Below are 16804 nucleotides of genomic sequence, written 5' to 3' on the forward strand. Positions count from 1 at the left end.
TGTTTTATTTATGGATGTAACCCAAACCCTGAGAATCATCCCAGGCAAACAAGTGTTCAATAAATATTTGTTGAATGAGGAGTAAGGATCCACTGATTTCATTACTCAGTATATGGTTCCATTTTTATATTTGAAATCTAAAAATAGGTTTGATTTCCTAAGAAATCATTACTTCTGCTTAGTATCCTTTAAAGCTGCTACAACGGATTTCCTCAAAATCTAGGAATAGTTTTAGCTGAAATTTCCAAACTGTTGAATAAAACACAAGCAAATATTTACAGAAGTGTTTCTCTCACCCCCACAACTTCTGCTTTGACTATCTGAAGCAATACTGTGTTTCTCCTGGACAGAGTCAGCATTGTATTGGGCAACTGGATATCTTTGATTCAGTCAAAACAATGAAAATCAAATGTAGATTAATGGGCTCTTTTCAATTCATTCTACAATCACATGCTTCTAAGTCAACTTATTCCTGGCAAATGAAAACCCTCACCAAATTTATATGTAAATATATCCTAATAATTTTATTTTTTTAAAAGATTTCATTTATTTGAGAGACAGTGAGAGAGAAAGAGTGCACGAGAGCGGGTAGGGTCAGAGGAAGAAGCAGACTCCCCACTGAGCAGGGAGCCTGAGGTGGGACTCAATCCTGGGACTCCAGGATCATGACCTGAGAAAAAGGCAGTTGCTTAACCAACCAACTGAGCCACCCAGGCACCCTATCCTAATAATTTTAGTTCCAGCAGAAGATGTTTCCTAACCACTTTAACTCCAGGTTTTAGTAAAGGGGTCACTGTCCCTTAATCTTGAATTAAGAAAAATTAGGATTTGAGTTTTCAATCTTTAAGACTTAATAATACTGGGGGCAGGGAGTGGGGGTTAGGAATAGATGGTTTTAGAGAGCTCAACCAGACATCATAAGGAGGGTAATTCGGCAGAACAGAGACCAGAATAAAGGAGAGAAGGAAGTTAAAAATGATATATTCAGAAAACTGCAAAAGTAAGGAGAAAGACTTAGACTCTGCCAGTGACTTAGGGGATAGAGAAAAGGTAGAATCCAATGGACATGGTGACTCATGTGATGTAGGGAGAATGCAGAAAATGCAGATACAGAGAATGTGTATTTGGTTAGACTTTCTCTGTATCTGTATCTCTTTTTCTGTATAAATTTGGTTAATTGGGTAAGTGGAAGTGCTATTCCACAACACAAAGAATAAAGAAAGAAAAACAGGTTGGGAATGGTAAGCTGCAAAATTTTATTTTGGGTTTGATTCAAATCCCCAAATCTTGAAATTTGGTAAACCTGACCTCCTAAAGAATCTTACTATCAAAAGTTCTATTGAATTTATTAATTATCAGTCGGTACTCAAATATAAGTTGCTAGAAAATAATCCCTTCTCCAGGGGAAGCCAAAAAGTAGAATACTAAATCTTTAATACATTCTGTGGAAGGGAAGGAAGAAAGATAGAAGGGATAGAGGGTGATTTTGAGAAGCTGAAGCCAAGTATCAGTTTATGAGGAGAAATACAGAACTTCAAAAATATTTTCACGGATTGCCAAGGATAAGTGCTATTCAGATAGGAAGAATGGTGCTACATAATCACTCAACTTTTGGATTAGGCAATGAAAGGAAAGAGGAAAAAAGTTAATACATGTTAGAAAATTCAGGAAGAAATCTAAAGCAAGGCAATAAAATATATCTATAAGAAAAGAGCATTTGCTACTTAATTCTTTTGTCCACTTCCAAGGCAAACAAGGCCAAAACAGATGTAGCCTAACAAAGTGACAGAATCATATTAATAATACACTACACAATGACCGATTTATGTTACTTTAAGTAAGATGCTTCAAAAGTTTTTCGAAAATAGATGTTATTCCTGCACACTGTGGATAGGGAAGCCCTTTAAGACTTAAAAAAAAATGTGCAAGTATATCCTTAGGTATAAGGTACAGTCAGGCACTTCTACATTATAATCTTACAATATTCCTAATGAATAACTTTTCTGAAGACTTCACTCACTGCGCCCCCAGTAGCTCTCCAAAGAATTTTGCTCGGGCAGAGAGATATCAAAAGCTACTTCTTTCTTTCTCCATATTTAGCTATAAGCTGTTAATATACTATCTTCACCGTTCTTTAGGAAAGCATATATTTCCAGACTGAAGTATAATCTCAGACATAAACAAGCTTTAACTCTATCCTATAAAACACAATCTAGATATAGTAAAATGTCATTGATTCAGCCCTCCCTATAATTTAGGACTTATATTTATAATAATTTATACCAAGTCACTATGCTTAAACCAATTCACTAAGTACAAAGTGTAAATAACATTAAAAGAAATTCTTGGGGCGCCTGGGTGGCTCAGTTGGTTAAGCGACTGCCTTCGGCTCAGGTCATGATCCTGGAGTCCTGGGATCGAGTCCCGCGTCAGGCTCCCCTGCTCAGCGGGGAGTCTGCTTCTCCCTCTCCCGCTCCCCCCCTTGTGCTCTATCTCATTCTCTATCTCATTCTCTCTCTCAAATAAATAAATAAAATCTTTAAAAAAAAAAAAAAAGAAATTCTTAATGATACATCATACTAAAAAAAATATCAGACAGTGTCAGCTCAGTTTTCTTGTCTATACATAAAACTAGAAAAGGGCATTTCTTCCCAGACAGCCTATACCTCAGATTTGCTTCTCTCTGTCCACCACGAACCATCCTGTCCACATTACTAGAACTACATGTTGTGTTTATAGAATTACCTTGATTTATCTCATTTACATAAAAACGTAGATTCCTAAAAGGAAAGGACTCCATTTGATTCATATTCAAAAGTTCTGCAAGATGGCTACAAACCCATACATAGAAAACATGGTCAAGAATCAATGTACATACTTCAAATAGTTGTATTCTACTCATAGTCTTTCCATTATTCTGTGCAAGTAAAAGTCAGACACTGTTCTCCATTTATCTGAGTACTTGTTTTCAAGCCTAAATCACTGGTCTCCTGACTTTTTTTTTTTTTTAAAGATTTTATTTATTTATTCATGAGAGAGAGAGAGAGAGAGGGGGGGGGGGCAGAGGGAGAAGCAGACTCCCAAGGAGCAGGGAGCCCGATGCGGAACTCGATCCCAGGACTCTGGGATCATGACCTGAGCCGAAGGCAGACGCCCAACCATCTGAGCCACCTAGGCACCCATCCTGACTCTTTTTAAATGAAGATTGTTTTCTCAGGAATCTGAAGCTCTGAAGCTTCCTTCAGTGGGATAACTCCACATATTTTTCCTTAACAACCACTTACCCCTGATATATTCCAAAATTATACTTTCATCCAATAAAATACTTACAGAGCGCATACATGTCCATAGCAGGTAGGCACTGGTGAGAGAGCAATAAAAAAGACACAGTCCTTGATATATCTCAAAAAGATGGTGCCATCATCCTCCCATTACTCTGTCAGAAAGCTGGGGATAATTCTGAACTTCTTTTCCCTTATCCTCTTACATGCAGTTAGTGACCAAATTCTCTTATACAACTTTTGTGTTTATCCCCTCTGGGTCACTCTTACTGCCTTTATTCAAGCTCTCATCACCTTTTACCAAAACCTCTGCAATAAGCTCCAAACTGGGCTCCCTGCCTCCAATCTCACTTCTCCCCAGAGCATCCCGCAAACAGTTCCCAGTGTTTCTTCAGAGCCACAAATGTGATAATGACATTTCCCTGGCTAAAATACCCAATGCCTCTCCCTAATTTACAGAGAAGGTGTTTTATCATTCTGGTACATGAGACTTTTAAAAAAAATTTTTAATTAAAAAAAAATGTTTATAAGTAGGCTCCACACCTAATGTGGAGCCCAATGCGGGGCTTGAACTCATGACCCTGAAATCAAGACCCAAGCTAAGATCAAGAGTCAGATATTTAACCAACTGAGCCACACTGGCACCCCTATTTTTTTTAAGTAATCTCTCATTTAACCAACTGAGCCACCCTGGCACCCTTATTTTTTTAAGTAATCTCTATGCCAACTTGGGGCTTGAACTCATGACCCTGAAATCAAGACCCAAGCTAAGATCAAGAGTCGGATGAGCCACACTGGCACCTCTATTTTTTTTTAAGTAATCTCTATGCCCAACGTGGGGCTTGAACCCACAACCCTGAGATTAAGAGTCGCAACTCCACTGAGCCAGCCAGGAACCCCCATAAGGCCTTTGATGATCTATTTAGTTCCAGACTGAACTCACATCTCCTTCCCCTTACCTGCCATCTATTCTAAAACATGCTACACTCCTTAATTTCTCAAACAATTAATCCTTTTTCATACTACCAAGCTTTTGCACATACTTTCCCTGTACCTAGAATGTGTTTCTCCTTTCTCTGAAGTTTGGTAAATTTTTTATTTTGTTTTTAAATTTATTCTTATTTATTTATATTTTTGGCTTCCAGCCCTGCCTATTCCTCTGTCTTTTTCATCCTTCAAAACCTGTAACAAGGGGCGCCTGGGTGGCTCAGTCATTAAGCGTCTGCCTTTGGCTCAGGTCATGGTCCCAGGGTCCTGGGATCAAGCCCTGCATCGGGCTCCCTGCTCCACGGGAAGCCTGCTTCTCCCTCTCCCACTCCCCCTGCTTGTGTTCCCTCTCTCACTGTGTCTCTCTCTGTCAAATAAATAAAATCTTTAAAAAAAAAAAAAACCTGTAACAAAATCATCTCCTCTGTGATGCTTCCCTGACTTCACCGGTTCTCTCTTCTACAATTCCTTAGTCTCTACTGCATTTACAGTGTACTGTAATTATTGTTCTAAAATGCGTACCCTAGTTAAATGATTTAGCATTCTATGTCTTAGTTTTCCTCATAACTGTCTCTTGGAGTTGTTAAAAAAAAGTTAAATAAGAAAATGCAGGTAAACCTTTGGTACAGAACCTACACCCAGCTGCAATGCTCATCACTGCTTTTCTAATAAATATTCTCAGTAGGCATTCCTCCTATTAAACTGAGAGCTCCCTGAATAGCAGGGAATCAGCTTTGCATCCTGGTTATCATGCTCAGTGTGTAGCATTTTCAAGAACCTAATTTGGGTCACCTATAGCCCAAACCCTAGGCTAGAAAGAGAAGAAAAGAGAATCCCAGAAACAGCAGCATGATCATCAGCAAAATGAGGTAAAATTTAAAAAAATAATAGCAACAGCTACAATTTTTGAGCCCTGCTATTTGCCAGATATCATGTTGAGTATTTATATGTATTTTCTCTAATCTTACAACAATTCCAAAGGTTGATACTGTCATCCTCATTTTGCTGGTGACCCCCTGCTCCACATTTAGGCTTGTTAGGTAGGCAGGACTTCCTCTGCAAAGGAGGAATAAATATGAGAAGATATGTTGGTTTGTTTTCCTTGGGTATTATTAATAACTCAGTTGACATATTAAGAGAACTCTGCAGGCAGTACAAGAATAAAATTAAATACAGTACAGGTCAATATTTGACTCTCTGCCCTTTAAATCTTTATAGGGAATATTCCTGGGCCTTTCTCTGGCCAGTCTTCCAAGCCTCCCTCATCCTTGGTAACAGATTACTCACCTCATGTTTCATGCCATGACTCCCACCGGTGTCTTCTGACCAATGTCTCTGTTCCCTTGCCTTCGCTGGGGCCCTCACTAGCGACAACTATCAACTTGGATGTACAGTGAGCACAGCAGAAACTCTGACAACCAAACCACCTGATAGCATGAAAATACTAACTACTATCAGAGTTAAGAAGTATGCTGTACTGTGTAGAGGAAGAGAAAACAGCAGTGAAGCTAGAGCCGCAAGGAGACTGAGGCAGGGTGAAAAGAGAAGTCAGTGTGGCTAAGGGTAACAGAAAGGAAAGGCATGAACAAACAGAACTGTGTAATGAAAACAGCAGTTATCTGAATCCAGACTGGCCACTTGTCATACATGTTACCTTGGAAAAAAACTCCTCCAAGCCTCAGTTTCCTTATCTACAGAATGATAATAAAAGAATCCCATAAGCATCTGTAGGGTACATAGGAGGATTACCGTGCATAGCACATTATCTGCATCCTTGGAGGAAGTGTTTGCTTCCTCTCTACTCCACTTCCTTCTTTTATTCATCTGAGGGTCACTTCTAGAATATAATCACCTTTACCAGAAAAGATATCCAATCATCCCTTCCCAAGATTAAAAAAAACCCAAAAAACCCACTGACATCCATCACCACTTAAGTCACCTATATGCGTGGGCTCAGCTCACTTCTCCTTTATATGATACTCTGATTCCTTCTACTAGACAGTCACCCAAAACAGATGTCTTCATTAAAGCCAGCAACCCAGCAAAGATGCAGTTTTTCTTTTCTTTTTTTTTTTTGGTGCAAGAGAGATGATTTTATTAAAGCACAGGGACAGGATCCGTGGGCAGAAAGAGCTGCTGCCAAAGATGCAGCTTCTTTACAATTTTATGAATTCTATCTGAATTCTAATTATTTTTTCTGGGGTATTAGTCAAACTGTCTTAGGTCCTCCAAATTTAATATTAAGAAAATACAATGATGACACATAACTTCAATTTATATGCTGGATTAATGTTACATGTGGAGTACATTTATGGAAGTATCACAATCGTGAGAATGAATGTTCATAAAATTCATGTGGAGTTAATGAAGGAGGCTGAAAAGACAAAGACGACCGTGGCGGAGTATTTTCTTAGAATTCATCAGCTAGTTAGTTGTCTAAAAGTAAAACAAGGATGAGTGCAGTCCAGGCGTCATCAGAAGACAGAGCTTTAACTCAGAGATATTTAACCTGGAGTCAGAGAACTAACCAGAAAACCTCTAGAATAATGATTTTCAAAATGTGAGATCCTTGAGGATAAGCACTTTGCTTTGCTCACTACTTTATACCCAAAAACTAGCCCAGTGCCTAGTATCCAATAAGCACTCAAATATTTGTTGACCATAAAAATGAGTGACTAAATGGATGGAAGGAAGGAATAAATTTGAATACTGGTATTTTCTCGAAGTGCCTACAAGCTGCCCAGGGCAGAGCTCTAGGCCCTCCAACCCTCTGACTTCAACCAGAGGAATTATACTTTTTTCTACCTTACACTTGGGTTTCTAAATAAGATTGCATTTATAAAATGCTTTCATTAAGTTTGAAAACCATGGAAAATTTATCAGTATCACTCCCTTCCTTGAAATATTATACTTACAAGTGCATATCACTTAATGCTTAATTGTCCCTCAAATTACTGTTTAGTCCCAAAGTTTCTTGAGGTATGACATTACATTTTACCTAAGTAGTACTTACTTATTCAACTTTTATATACCCTACCGTTTCCTGTACGGCAACTCCTCAGAGGAAAATCTGCATTTTTTTTTTAATATCAAGCAACGAATGGACATTTTGTACCACTATGCTGTGCAAAGACTGCCATGCAACAATTTAATTCTTGCAGCATCACCATCTCCATTTGAAGAACAGCACTCATGCAACCACTTTAATATATTTTGCACTCTATTCTACCATTCTTTTAACTAGTAGAAAAACAGAAAAATTAAAGTGTCAATAGGAATGACAATAAATGTAAATTTTATAAACATAATGTAATTGAGAAATCATTACGAATGCTGAAAACAGTAAATTTGTATCACCAACAGAACACTCCTTAGACTGTGGCACATAAGACTTTGATCTACTGCCTATATGGCTATTTTTGAAGGAAAGGAATTAAAATGTATGAATACATCTTATGAATAAATATTGTGTCAAAGAGGCAAGGTATGATTAAGGACTTTGCAGTATGCAGTAGGAATACATCCCCCTTACACTGCAAGTCTTTGTTCAACTCACAGAGTCTATACTTTCACGCATATTTTCAAGTACACATTATATACTATACTAATGATTTCCTTTACATGTCTTCATTTACTCTCCACACTAACACCTACCAAGCCATGTTCCAAACTGGGTAAAAGATTATTTAATGTATATTAGCAATTTCTCAGATGGTAGGGTTAATGAATGAGTCTAAGACTATTTCCCATTCCCTTTCATAAAAGAAGGATGTAAGAAAAAGACAAGCATAGCACCAACAACAAAATGGACAAAGGAATGAACAAATTACCAAATAAGAAATAAACACATTAAAATATATTTCTGAGGCATCTAAAACTAATGATGTAATGTATGGGGATTAACATAAGAATAAAAATAAATAAATAAATAAAGTCATTTTATTAACATAAAAAATATATATTTCTGAGGGGAGGCATTGGGTTGACATTCTTTTAAAATGATAACACTAAGTGCTGATAAAGGGTGTGATGAAGCAGAGGGAGTATAAATCAACACAATCTCTTGAAAACAATTACGGAGAATTGTTTCAGGAACATTAAAAATATTTATGTCTTTTGTTCTGACAAATTCTCTTAGAATTTACCTATTCTAAGGTAAACAGAGATTTTATTAAAGATTTATGTGCAAGGATGTTCAACACAGCATTATTTAAAATAGAGAGGGGCACCTGGGTGGCTCAATCGGTTAAGTGTCCGACTCTTGGTATCACCTCAGGTCATGAACTCAGGGTAATGAGATCTCGCCCTGCAGCGGGGCTCCCTGCTTATCAGGGAGTCTGCTTCTCTCCCTCTCCATCTCTGTCTCCCTCTGCCACTCACCCCATTCACCACGTGCACTAAAATAAATAAATCTTTAAAAAAAAAATAAAAATCTGAAAACCTTATTTATACAAGATAAGTCAATTTTATGAAACACACACACTAAAGGATCAGAAGGAAATCCACAAGCATGTTATGAATAATTATCTCTGGGTGAGAGTATTATGGGTGATTATTAGTATCATCTTTATACTACTCTATATTCTCCCAAGTTTCTACAGTGAGCAGGTATTAATTTTACTACTTAAAAAATATGGAAAAGGGAACGATGGGATAAAAATGTAACTTACTAATAAAAAGTCAAATATCTACTCTAATCCTAGCTACTAAGCCAAAAAGTCTATAATTAGCTAAACTTGGAAAAATAATTTCAAATATTCAGTGAGGATCTTAAACAGAAAGCAAATTAAGAAGAGGAAAAGTAGGGGCGCCTGGGTGGCTCAGTCGTTAAGCATCTTACCTTCGGCTCATGTCATGATCCCAGGGTGCTGGGATCGAGTCCCGCATTGGGCTCCCTGCTCTGTGGGAAGCCTGCTTCTCCCTCTCTCACTCCCCCTGCTTGTGTTCCCTCTCTCTCGCTGTGTCTCTCTGTCAAATAAATAAATACAATCTCAAAAAAAAAAAGAAGAGGAAAAGTGTACCACTGAGATCCAATCTTCATGAAACAACAAACTGCCAATATATGAATTCAGTGGTATTTCCCCACTTTAATGCCTACATCTAATTAAGAATTATGGTTGATTTACCTCCTTTACGCAAAGTCTTTAAATGGTTATTTATTTGGTTTTCAGGAGGGGTCATCATGTAAAAATCAAAAATATAAAACTGCAGGGGGAAATTTTTTTTAAAAGTCATTAATCAACAAAATAATTGAATTTGTTCACTAATAATAAGGCTGAGATGATTACTTTAAAGCAGAAGACACTTAAGCCTACAACCAAGGGTTAGTCTAATGATGATCTATTCTTCTAAATGATTAATGATAAGGATGTACCATGCTGCGTTGATTAACGTTAATGCAGTAGGGACAATGTTGCCCTAATATACTTGATCAATATAACTTCCCTGAATTAAAAACTTTCCTTCACCACTGGGCTGAGTTATAGTAATTCTGCATTTTAATAAATGAGCAAGTTCTAATGGACGGAGTTGAAAAGGTCAGCTATCAGTCCAAGCACAGAGAACTTCCACTAAGACACAATTCCTGAAGATTCTTCTAATTTAAATATTTCTTAATGTTTAAAATATTGTATTTTGTCTTATGCAACTTGTGTTGCTTTAAGAGTATATCCAAATAAATTTGCAAACAAATTTCATATTTGAAATCATTTTGAAGAATATACTACCTAAATGATGTCTTCAGTAAAATCCTTTGAAAGTAAAGGATTTTATGAAGAACCAAAATATCTAATTTCCATCTTTAAAAAATTCAGATTTTTCACACACCACGTTTGCTTAGGGCAAGACACGCCCCCTTCTATGTAGGTTAGGGCATAACAATCTAAGATCGAGACCAGATCACTTGACTCTCTCTCATTTCACTCATATATACACTGGAGATATTCCATCTAATGTGTAAGGTTGTTAGGACAGGAAACTGGAATAACGTGAAACCACTGGATCCAGACCAATGGCTCTCAAACTTCAGAGGGCATCGAAATCACTACAGAGGGCCCATTTCCAGAGTTTCTGATTCAACATGACTGGGGGCCAGGCTAGAGATCTGTTTCTAACAAGTTCACAGGTGATGCTGAGACTGCTGGTCTGGTAGCACACTTCAAGAACTACTGGTCTAGAGAGACCTGAGCACTAATCCACCAATCCTGGACACTTAGCTTCTCTAAACCTCAGTTTCTCTAACTCTAAAACTACCCTTATTGTTTAGGAGTTTAGGAACTATGGAAGGAATGTACGGTGCCTGTTAAACACTGTGCCTGGTTCATAACAGATATTTGCTAGTAGTAATGGTGGTGGTTGTTATCACCATCACTACTATACTAAATCTGAATTTTTTTTATTTTTTATTTTTTTTAAGATTTTATTTATTTATTTATTTGAGAGAGAGCACATGAGAGGGGGGAGGGTCAGAAGGAGAAGCAGATTCCGCTGAGCAGGGAGCCCAATGCGGGACTCGATCCTGGGACTCCAGGATCATGACCTGAGCCGAAGGCAGTCGCCTAACCAACTGAGCCACCCAGGCGTTCTGAATTTTTTTTTTTTTTAAGATTTTATTTATTTGACAGAGAGAGAGATAGCAAGAGTAGGAACACAAGCAGGGAGAGTGGGAGAGGGAGAAGCAGGCTTCCTGTGGAGCATGGAGCCTGATGTGGGGCTCGATCCCAGGACCCTGGGATCATGCCCTGAGCCGAAGGCAGACGCTTAACAACTGAGCCACCCAGGCGCCCCTAAATTTTTTTTTTTTAAGATTTTATTTATTTGACAGAGAGAGACACAGCGAGAGAGGGAACACAAGCAGTGGGAGTGGGAGAGGGTCTCAAGCAGGCTTCCCACGGAGCAGGGAGCCCGATGTGGGGCTCGATCCCAGGATGCTGGGATCATGACCTGAGCCGAAGGCAGACGCTTAACGACTGAGCCATCCAGGAGCCCCTACACTATTTCTACTAAGTAATGGAACGTGTAGAACATTAATATCACAAAAAGTTTTAATTGCATTAAACTGCATTGTAATTTAAAGTTCCTTATGCTTTATATTAATTCCTTTTCTGATAAAATTATAAAACTTAATTATAAACTAGTTAACAAATCTCTACAATAACTTTTTTGTAGCAGTTAGGAGAACGGCCCTAGAGCTCAACTGTTTGTGTTCAAATACAAGGTCTGCCTTGCAAAACCTGTGTGTCTGTGGCCCCCAGGTTCCTTATCTGTAAAATAAAAATAGTAATAGCACCTACATCATAAGGTCACAAGAACAGAGTTAACATAAGTAAAACTCTGTATAGTGTTGGCATAAAATAAATATCCAATAAATGTAGCTATCATTATTATTATCCCAATACACTATCAGTAACACTGTAAATCCTTATACATATTAAGGCATTAAATAGACTTAATTCAAACGACTGGGTATTTTTCTAATTATTAGTGTGAACTATAAAATACCAGGTCTTCTATTATTAGGTTGAGCCATATGAACTGCTGACATGCAACTCTAAATACAGTACTTGCATAGGCTGAAACTAATAGCTTTCATCCCAATCTCTCTGATCATTCCTTTGAGCCTATTGATGGTTCCACTCTAATGTGCTCCCAGATTTGGTCCTCGGCTCTCTTCTCATTCAGATCTCCCAGAAAGTTCACACCCACTATTCTATGGTTTTAACCGGAGACTGAACATACAGAGAGGTTTTATCTAGCCCACAGATACGTTTCATTGGCCTACACAGTTTGTTGCTGTTATTGTTTAATTTGGACATTTAACACACACATACTCAAATCCCACCCACAAAAAAATCTGATTTTCTGGCTTCTCTTGAAAAACTGGACAATCTGGCGACACTGGACAGCATTACCAAAAGCCTACAACTGTCTGGAACTAAGTAGCAACTAACCCTTCAAACAGGGCATGAGCTTTCTAAATTGCTTAAGTCTTCATCTAGCTTTACTCCTCACTCATTTACTTATCTGCCTAGCTCTTAGGCATTCAATTTTTCAACTGCTAGTTTGATAGCCACAAATCTCCATCTTCAGCCCAAACTCAGATCCAACTGCCATCACCATCTATACCTATGATGTGTCCCACAGACGTTAAGAGGTCCCGCACCACCTGTTTCCCTGGTTTCTCTACTTCAGATGTTGACAACATCCAAACAGTAAGCCATGCCAAGAACACTAATTTTATATGACTATCATTCTCTCACCTCCCATTTCCCAGCAGTCACCAGTTTCTACAGATTTACCTCCTAAAATCTCAAGTCTAGAACCATGAGAGACGATGGACTCTGAAAAACAAACTGAGGGTTCTAGAGGGGAGGGGGGTGGGAGGATGGGTTAGCCTGGTGATGGGTATTAGAGAGGGCACGTTCTGCATGGAGCACTGAGTGTTATGCACAAACAGTGAATCAGGGAACACTACATCAAAAACTAATGATGTAATGTATGGTGATTAACATAACAATAAAAAATTCTCCAAAAAAAACCCCTCAAGTCTATTTCCTCTTCTCCTTCTCCATTACTACTGTTTTAACCCATTTAGGGCCTTACCAACAATCAACTATTTATCTAAAGCCCATGTCTTACTCTGTCTCTTCTCTGCTTAAAACTCTGCTTCGCGGGCGCCTGGGTGGCTCAGATGGTTAAGCGTCTGCCTTCAGCTCAGGTCATGATCCCAGGGTCCTGGGATCGAGTCCCGCATTGGGCTCCCTGCTAGGCGGGGAGCCTGCTTCTCCCTCTGCCTCTCTCTCTCTGTCTCTAATGAATAAATAAATAAAATCTTAAAAAAAACAAAAAACAAAAAACTCTGCTTCGCTGGCTCTTCACTGACCTCAGGATAAAAATATAACCTCCCTATACATTAGATGTAGGCCTCTGCCTCATCTCCTCCTCATCGTTCTAACAGTACCAAACATTCGTAGTTCTCTGAACACACTGGCAGCAACATACTTCCATACTTTTGCACATGCTGCAATATCTCTCAGCCTAACAAACTTCTCCAACCTTCAGAACTCTGCCACAGAGAGGAGATAAGGAGCAAGAGGAGGGAGGCAGAGCCTGGTGATTGGAACCTTTAATTTTTACATTATATACTGCTGCACATCTTGAAATTTTTCGAGTTACTGTGATTTTTAATTTTGATTATTATAAAAATAATTACTTGGTAACAAAAAACCCTACTCTTCTGTGAAACACTGAGTGACTGTCTTTTTTGCCTCTTCATTATTTCAGTGTCTTCTACGTATTTCTACTATGACAGTACATTTCACATTACATTCCAGTTACTTCTTTCTTTACAAGCTCCTTGACATCATGGCCCAAGTCTTATTTACCAGTATACTCTCAGTTCTGAGAATGGGGAGTTACACGTACTATATACACAATTATGTTTGAACTAAACAGCCAGTCTGTTGAGCTTTCCATTCAATGTCTAGTAGAGAATCTATATGCAAACAACTTTAGCTGACTGATAAGAAAGGGGATCATTTTTTGTCCTTGTTCAAAAGAAAAAGAGGCAGTTTATAAAGATAAATTGGCAACTATTTTTAATCCCTGAAAAAGGATAGAGTGAAGTTGTAGTTTTCAAACCTTTTTAAAGCTCTAACATGCTAGGACTATAATTTCAATTATCTAAAGAAAAAAAACTACAGAGAATATTTCTTTTTCAAATCTGAAGTTAATTAAAATTGACTTTGTTTTGGGGCACCTGGGTGGCTCAGTTGGTTGAGCATCTGCCTTCAGCTCGGGTCATGATCCCAGAGTCCTGGAATCGAAACCCACATCAGGCTCCTTGCTTACGGGGGCGTCTGCTTCTCCCTCTGTCTTTGCCCGCCATTCCTCCTGCTTGTGCTTGCTCGCTCTCTCTCTCTCTCTCTCTTGCTCGCTAGCTCTCCCTCTGTGTCAAGTAAATAAATAAAATCTTTTTAAAAAATTGACTTTGTTTTGATAATTTTATGGCATGTCTTTAAAATTGGAGATATTCTGAAATATCAAGTTACCAGAATTAATCATTGCAATGACAAGTAATCTATTGTTTCGGGGAAGTTTTTTTTTTTTTTTCCTGGTACCAATCCTCTTTATTGTAAACAAATGATGTTTCAGGATACAGGACATGGAGGATAGCTAGAGACTTAAACCATAGTGGAAATGAAGGTGATAGGTAACAAACTACCTACATATATTTTCATACACTTGACCTTCTTTCTTATTGCTATGGATGAACCATCTGTGCTCTTAGCGAAAGGCAAAGCCTCCTCACCTGTGTATTAGGTGCCATCCTCTCTTGCCGTCTCAAGAACACTCCACCCAGCAATTCTCCCCCTTCTCTGTTGCATCAATTTTCCCCTTTTTACTGAATCACTGCCAATACCACAGGAACATACTATTATTTCCCTTATCACACAAAAAAATTTGTTCTCATTCCCCTCTCCAGCTACTACTGTTATTTCTTACCTTCCCTTCACAGCAAAGCTTGAAAGCACTGTATATTTCTATCTTAAAATTGTTCTTCTCGGGGCACCTGGGTGGCTCAGCCAGTTGGGCATCGACTCTTGATTTTGGCTATTATGATCTCACGGTCATGATCTAACGGTCGTGGGATCAAGCCCCTCTCCTCCCACCCCCAAGTCGGGCTCTGTGCTCAGCACGGAGTCTGCTTCAGATTCTCTCTCTCCCTCCCTCTCTCCCTCCAGCTTGTACGCACTCTCTCTCTCAAATAAATAAATAAAATCTTTTTAAAAAAATTGTTTTTCTCAAGGTTATCAGTGGACTCCTACCTGTTAAATCCTCTGATCCCTTCTCATCCGTCAACTTAACTGATTTACCAGGGGCATCTGACACAGCTGCTGATGCCTCTCCCCTTCTAGAAATACTCTCTCTTGGCTTGCAGGCTACTGCATTCACCTAGTTTTCCTCCTCCTTTTTCATTGCTTCTTTTCAATCTTTTCTGTTAGTTCTACCTCAGCTCCGTTCCCTTTAAATAGCTGCTGGAGTGCTTCAGGGCTCATTACCTGGACCCCTCTTGTTTCTCTGCACTTACTCCTAAATTCTTGTGGCTCTACATACTATCTATATGCCAATGACTCCCAAATTTATTTTAGCATGAACTTTTCTCCTAAATTCCACACTTCAAACTGCCTACTTGACATCTCTGTCTGGATGTTTGATAGGCATCTAGAATTGTTTATAAGCATGTGCAAGGCTAAGCTCCTGATGCCCACATCCCCTTCCCCAAACTAGTTCCTCCAGCAGTCTTCCCCATCCCAGTTAATGGCAACTCCATTCTTGTGGCAAGCCAAAAATCTTGGTGTCAACCTAGACTCCTTTCTTTCATATGGCATAGTTTAACCTTTGAAATACAGTATCATATGACACACTACTACACTTAACAACATAAAAAGGAAAAAACTACCAATACATGTAACAACATGGATGAATATTAAAAATATTATCCTGAGCTAAAATAAAGCCAGACAAAAGAGGATACATAATGTATGACTCCATTTACGTGAAACTCTCCAGAAGAAAAATCTATAGTGATAGAAAGTCAATCAGTGGTTGCTTGGGGCCAGCGGCTGGGAGTAGAGACTGAAAGAAGAAAGGAATCTTTTGGGTGATAGAAGTGTTCAATACCTTGATTGTGGTAGCAGTTATGACTAAATAAACTTGTCAATACTCATTGAACTTTACAATGTGTACATTTTATTGTATATTAATTATACCTCAATAAAGTTGATTAAACATACATATGTAATTTAACCATTTCTCACTGCCTCCCTATCCCCACTGCTACCCTGTGGGAGCCACCATCACCTCTCTTCTGAATTACAATAGCCTAACTAGTTTCCCTGCTTCTGTCCCTGACTCCTGCATTTTATTCTCAACAGAGTGGCCAGAGTGATACTGTTAAAAAATCACATCATGTCACTCCTCTGCTCAAAACCCTCTAATGGCTTCTCTTTTCCATAATAAAATTCAACATTCTTTCTATGGCAGTCAAGGTCACATGATCAACTTCTCTGTTACCTCGTATACCTCATTTCCCACTACCCTTTCCCATGATTATTTGCATTCCAACTAGAACTGGCCTCCCTGCTGTTCTTCAAATATGGCAGGCACACTCTTTTGCACTTACTGTTCCCTCTGCCTACTAATGATGTACCACCATCCCCAACAAAGCCTTAAAACTTGTTCCCTCACTTCCTTCAGGTCTTTCACCAAAGGGCATCATCCCAATGAGTCTTTCCCTGGCCACTCTCAAATTTCAACACCTCCCTCCACCTATACACAACCTCACTTCTATTTCATTTTCTCCTTTCCTACTTTACTTTTTTCTCCCCAGGATTTAGCACTCTCTTATTTATATTTTACTAGCATATACATACACACACACACACACTAAGTATAAGTAACTTTTTATTTTATTGGCTTTCTCCTCTACCAGAATGGATGGCCCAAGAGGGCAAAGAATTTTATCTGTTTTGTTC

At 38.6% G+C, this 16804-nt stretch overlaps 1 protein-coding gene across 7 annotated transcripts in view; it reads right to left on the bottom strand.

The window, feature by feature from the left end:
* OSBPL9 (oxysterol binding protein like 9) overlaps positions 1-16804 on the bottom strand; it is a 187493-nt gene that overhangs the window by 113363 nt on the left and 57326 nt on the right. The window lies entirely within an intron of this gene.

This window comes from Mirounga angustirostris, unplaced genomic scaffold (genome assembly GCF_029215605.1).
Source record: "Mirounga angustirostris isolate CCGP_5_RB_7025 unplaced genomic scaffold, mMirAng1.0.hap1 SCAF_4, whole genome shotgun sequence".
Taxonomy (NCBI): domain Eukaryota; kingdom Metazoa; phylum Chordata; class Mammalia; order Carnivora; family Phocidae; genus Mirounga; species Mirounga angustirostris.